This window comes from Dreissena polymorpha, chromosome 3 (assembly GCF_020536995.1).
Source record: "Dreissena polymorpha isolate Duluth1 chromosome 3, UMN_Dpol_1.0, whole genome shotgun sequence".
Taxonomy (NCBI): Eukaryota; Metazoa; Mollusca; class Bivalvia; order Myida; family Dreissenidae; genus Dreissena; species Dreissena polymorpha.
This window is the reverse complement of record NC_068357.1, coordinates 67,548,470-67,554,469: the sequence shown is the minus strand read 5'-3', so window position 1 is coordinate 67,554,469 and position 6,000 is coordinate 67,548,470. Positions and strand designations below refer to the sequence as shown.

Here is a 6,000-nt window from a genome sequence, read left to right as displayed (position 1 = left end):
ATACCGAAGATTTCCTTGAAAAAGCATTCCTCGTCTACTCAGACAATAGTTGACCAATAGGAACAGCTTAATTAATATACAAACAACATTTAATAAACTGTTTTGTGATAACAAAGTCTGGTCTGTTAAGGTGTATGGATGCAACATGGCTGTCAACGTGTGTTATATCCGTATTTAAAAGGTTTGTATCGCCAACATTCACCACAATAAATGCAAAGGCTAAAATCACTTTAAGTTTGTTTTAAAAAGACGTGCAAGTAAACATATGTTATTAAGCATTCTAAAACGAGTATAACATATATTCGGTAGCCATGATATATACACGTAAGCAGCATGGGTTCAATATATTATGTGAATTAAATATAAAGTGTTTACTTCCTTTTGAGGGCGTACTAAGGTCAGCCCATACAAATCACGAGACACGTCAGAGGTTATCGTGTTGCGATACATGAATTAATAGTTATTACCTTAACCTTTCTCCTAAATAATGATAACATATCTTTCCGATTGTACTCACATATAATCTGTCATTCAAAATAAACAATACACTCGAGTGATCAGGTGGTCAATTGTTGAAAATGTACATTGAACCACTCACGTGGATGATTAAGCGTGGATGATTATGCGTGGATGATTATGGTATGACAACATATAATGTATTTATAGGGTGCGTTTTTCTCATATACCGTCTTTATTATATATGATTTAAGTGCAATGTTTTGCAATATACATTATAAAGACAACGTCTTTTATTTAACTGAAGCTGAATGTGATGCACATGAAAATATTTACAATAAAAGCTAGTAAATCAATTCACGGAGTTTATATTTATTGAGGTATACAAAATCTGTCTATAATTACTTCACACCATTGGACAATAAATCAAATGGCATAGTTATAAATGTTTATCTCTTGGCTGAATGAAAGACCATCTTGATGAGAATTTTCTGTCTTTGTATAAAAAGTATATAATCTTAAAAAAAATCCGTTAAAAGAAGTGGTTTAACTGATTAATTAAATGAAAAGCCTTGCTATGTTTGTTATTTTGATAGTCATTCACATTGCCCATACATTTGTTTTATAGTATGCTTTTTTAACATTTAAGTTTTTTTGCAGATATTGAAACAATGTATTGCGGGTTTTATATTGCGCAATCTCCGAAATGCCCCTTCGTCTGTCCCGTAAGGGATCAGATCATGAGTGTAAACATAATTTCAGTAACAATACCTGTCAATGAATTATGATTTGTAACTAGAAAATTTAAAATCGGCGGACACTTCTATAAACCGTGTCATATCATATTGAATAATATTTGTGTTGTATATAGGATTATATGGCATGGTAAAATTGTTTAGAAATAAACTCTATTTAAAAGGCTTCTTAAGACTTAATGGGTTTCATAGTCACGTAGAGTTTTTATCTCTTTCATTTGTACACGTTACTTTTGATCGAATGGACGGAGATTTCCGCGAAAATTATATATATATATATAACAAATATCATATGATGCGATAAACAGTTTGGAAAGCCAGATTGCGTCGGGTTATTCTGTTTCACAACGTTATCTTGAGCTATAAATTACATCCTGTCGTCAAACGATTATACCAGTTGCAAATGTGTCAATTGAATGGAAGAACCACTGCTGTTGTCCCACATGTGATGCGTTCATCCGTCATGTAAGAAAACATATACAGGTAAGAGTTTTATTTATGTTTAATATGTTAAGTTTATAACATTTAACATGTTTGATAACAGTATTATTGTACCATTGATTTCAAGCGAAATACTATGTACATTTCTTAAACGAAATGGTTAACGAAACTGGCCGTTTGTGTGTGATCCATATTCAAAATATATATTATCCGAACATATAATACTACACTATACTCACTATTCTTGCTATTCTTGCTACCTGTTCAGTCAATTCAGCAATTTAGTGAATGAAGTCAGGCGTATGTTAAGGCATTGTTTGCGATTTAACAACGGGTTGGCAGGAGTCCTATTCAGGGTCAATATTACAGATCATAGAAACATCGTTTCTTCATTTCTCTATTCATCCAGAATATTTTTATTTTTATGAAAAATATTGGAGCACATAATGCAATATGAAAATAATTGGGAAATTTTAGAACACAGACTTTATACAAAGATTCTTGCTAGATCTTTGCTTAAATTAGGAACGTATTGGCTGATGAAAAGGTGCAGGCACACACACTTATTAGTTGAAGCCTTGAGTTTAAAACGTTTGTACAAGCTATTTATTTATGTATTGAGATACGATAATTTATGCGAAGAATTAGGTTAGCATAGTCGCAAAACGAAATATAGTATACCTTTCAGTTTAAAATTTGCTAATCCAATAGCAGAGTATTTACTGGTGGGAAAATGTCTCCAAAATTGTGTAGGCTGTTGTCAAGGTCAAGCAAGATGAAAAGCTTGGTTAAACAACTACGCCGAAAAAAGATGTGATATTGTTTAAAGATTTTTTTTATATAAAACTAAGCTGGTATTCCATCAATGCCGCTGCTTGTATTATATATAAAATTACGAATTTAAAATTCGACCTCAGCGCGTGTTAAGGGATCATTTAACGAAATCACATCATCGTTTATGGTGTCGTTCGCGAATCTTCTATTTAGACTATGTTTGTCAAATACACAGCATAAATTAACCTTTTTTCAAAACTATTTCCTCTTAAGTTACCTCTCTTTGCGCCTTACATATCAATTTCACTGCCTTCATAATCTTTGTCTCCAAATATATGATGTAAATCATCGCAAGGTATGAAATCTTAATAATCTTGCGTTCTTTAATTTAAGTCTCCAGAAAACAAAAATGGAACATCGGAATGTGTACATTTCCGCTGTTCTAAATTGGAAAACATGCAATGAACACCATTATTCTCATTTGCCAGGTTATATACTGGTGACCCTTCTATAGAGATATAAGTGTTATACACAATGGCCTCTTTTGATTTAAACTATTTCGGAAATTTACAGTACAAAACAACACAATCATTAAAATTAGTATTACCCCGGTGATACGTGAGATTATATTTAACTTCTGTAAATATTTAGAAATAAATACACATATGCCTCCGCTGTAAAGTATACTGTTTGGATTAATCTCTCTTACATGATAAAAACACGTATATAATTCTAATAATACATTAAAATCACCAAACCAGTTTCCCTAAGTTTCATGTGAAGATAAATATCATATGTTTTACATTCAAGATTGGTTGTGTGCTTACGTAAGCCTGCAATATTCTAGTTAGCCATATTTATATTATAATGTTATTAATTAGTTGAATTCATATTGGCTTTGTTATTGAGCTGAAGACAGCCGTATTATTAAGCTCAATAGCAAAGCCAATATGATTTCAACTAATTAATGACAATTTTATTAATTAACTTTATAATATTATTCAGCAAGAAAGGCTTTAATTTCAGTTTTGAATTACAGGTTTTTGCTAATTGAAGTATGAAGTTTTGAAAAATCGCAGAATTTCTGTTTTATGCAACTTTTTACCTGTTTGTATTCCCATGCAAAATGCTTAAAATGCTTTGAAAAGGTTGTGTACACCAAAATACCTATTAAGAGATATCTCGTTAATTTAAAACAAAAATTGAATATTGTTGCAAGAGGAAACAAATGTTAACAGGTCGCGAAATAATGCAAAATTTACCTGAATAACATTCCAGCCACGCCGAATCCACTACCGTTGTTTTTAATACAACTCAGAAAGACAATAAGGATTGAAAACTTACTTATTGCCATTAGGAATTGCATTTGTTATTATAAATCCTCCGAGATTTCAATGAGTTTTGTTTTCAGCGTTCATTGTCGCTGTTGTTATTTCAATCGTGATACATCGGCTATCTCGGATTCCTCCGTAAGATAGGCCTCGTGGCTTACGGTCGCCATATTGGCTTGTATTACTACTTTACTACCCAAAAGGTTGTCAGTCTATTGTTATGAGGCTGTATACGATGCGCGTTGAACTAGCGCCAAACTTTTTACCGAAACTTTGATATTTAGAGCACTATTAACGTTCGTTTGTGTTGCATTTTGACCTTTTATCCAAGTGATTTACTTTTCCATTATTATTTAATCACCCTATCATCCAATTTTTAAGATGAAATTACGGTGTTTACAAAACCAACCAAACCGAAAGTGAAACTAGATGCATTACGTTTCGCGATGTAAACATTAAATATTTGTTCAGTTTGAGGAAGCGAATCGATAATAGACGGTGGAATATGTATGCAATACAGACTATCATTGCCGATTGTAGTACTGGCTAAAAAAATACCTTTTATGACAGGTCATGTATAGAACGTTAATCAAAATAGTGACCATAAATCACTACAAATGTTTGGGTTGATCATTAATATAATTAATGCACGTTTCTGATCTAATTGCCTGTATCTAGTTGTAATTACCATGATATTGATAACATTAAAACGTTTTTTTTTCCATAAATTTACAATACATGTTTTATTTTTATCATTTAGGTAATATATAATTGTATCATTATCATCATTAAATATTCTGAAAATAATCTAAATTATCATGATTACTTTAAAGTAGAATTTTTAAACTTTTCTCATTATTTTTAATGAATTTCCACATTTGCTTGATTCAAAATAAAATGTATTAATAAGGGTTTCAGTTTTTAATTTTTATCCAATTTTTAGTTCGATTAAATTTAAAGTACTAACTACATACATGTATGTGAAATGCTCTTGAGTTCGTTTCCTGGGCCTAGAACCAGTACTTGGGTGTCTCTTGGAGATTTCTTAAGAATGCTCCCACACTGGGGATAAAACCAGTGACCTCCAGATCATTAGGTGGACACCACATCCATTACACATCAGCGACCTTTAATTAGTAAATTACTTTAGTATTGCAGCATTATATAATATAATGTTGCTACATATTTTTGGAAAATGATTAATGTGCAGTACTAAATAAATCTAAATGCATACAATTTTAATTGTGTATATTGTGTGATTATTAGTTACAAATTCACTTTTTACAGGTATACTGGATTATGAAAGACTGATAAACATAAAATTGACAACTCATCTCCCCAACGATACTTTGTGTGGCTCATTCTCAGAACAAACCCATAGTCAGTGAGAAAACTACAGTGTAAAAAGACCACTTGATTGTGACAATTATGGCTGACCAAGCAAATGTTATCATTTAAAATAAAGAAAACTTCCAGTTCAATATACATTTTATACCAATTATGACATTGACCAACACAGAAAATAATTATAAGGTTAATTTTCCCAAAATTGACTGTTACAATTGGATACTGTTTTAAGCTGCACTCTACTTTGTCTGAAAATAAAAGTCCTAAATGATGTAATAGAAACATACATATTTAATTTTTAGTTTTACAAGTATATATATATATATATATATATATATATATATATATATATATATATATATATATATATATATATATATATATATATATATATATATATATATATATATATATATATATATATATATATATATATATATATATATATATACATATATTATTATATCTTTTTATCGATGGTCAATCAATTTAAGTTTAACTAATATATAAATATATATATATATATATATATATATATATATATATATATATATATATATATATATATATATATATATATATATATATATATACATACACAATATATACATGTGTATGCTTTGATTTTTTTCTATTGAAGCCAAATTAATATCCCATTAGATAGATACATAATATCACAACAGTATTCCTAGTTTGTCTGCAAGTACTGCAGAAATCATGGATTATTATTTTACTGAGTCAGCCTTAATCTTTATATTATAATTGTTAAAACAGATTAAGATGTGCATAATACAATTGAGGATGCATCAAGATTAAAAAATGGTACATGTATAAATTAAAAAAGAATCAATAACAATCAGAAACTGTGCATTTTTTTTCAGTATTGTGTGAAAGGA

The 6,000-nt window shown here is 29.7% G+C and overlaps 1 protein-coding gene across 1 annotated transcript in view; it reads left to right on the top strand.

The window, feature by feature from the left end:
• The first annotated feature begins 744 nt into the window (after positions 1-744).
• Positions 745-6,000, top strand: part of LOC127874597 (uncharacterized) — a 48,262-nt gene continuing 43,006 nt past the window's right edge. Inside the window, exon 1 of the mRNA XM_052418986.1 lies at positions 745-1,694. The gene's annotated coding sequence lies outside the window, so the exon portion shown is untranslated. The remainder of the gene's footprint in view (positions 1,695-6,000) is intronic.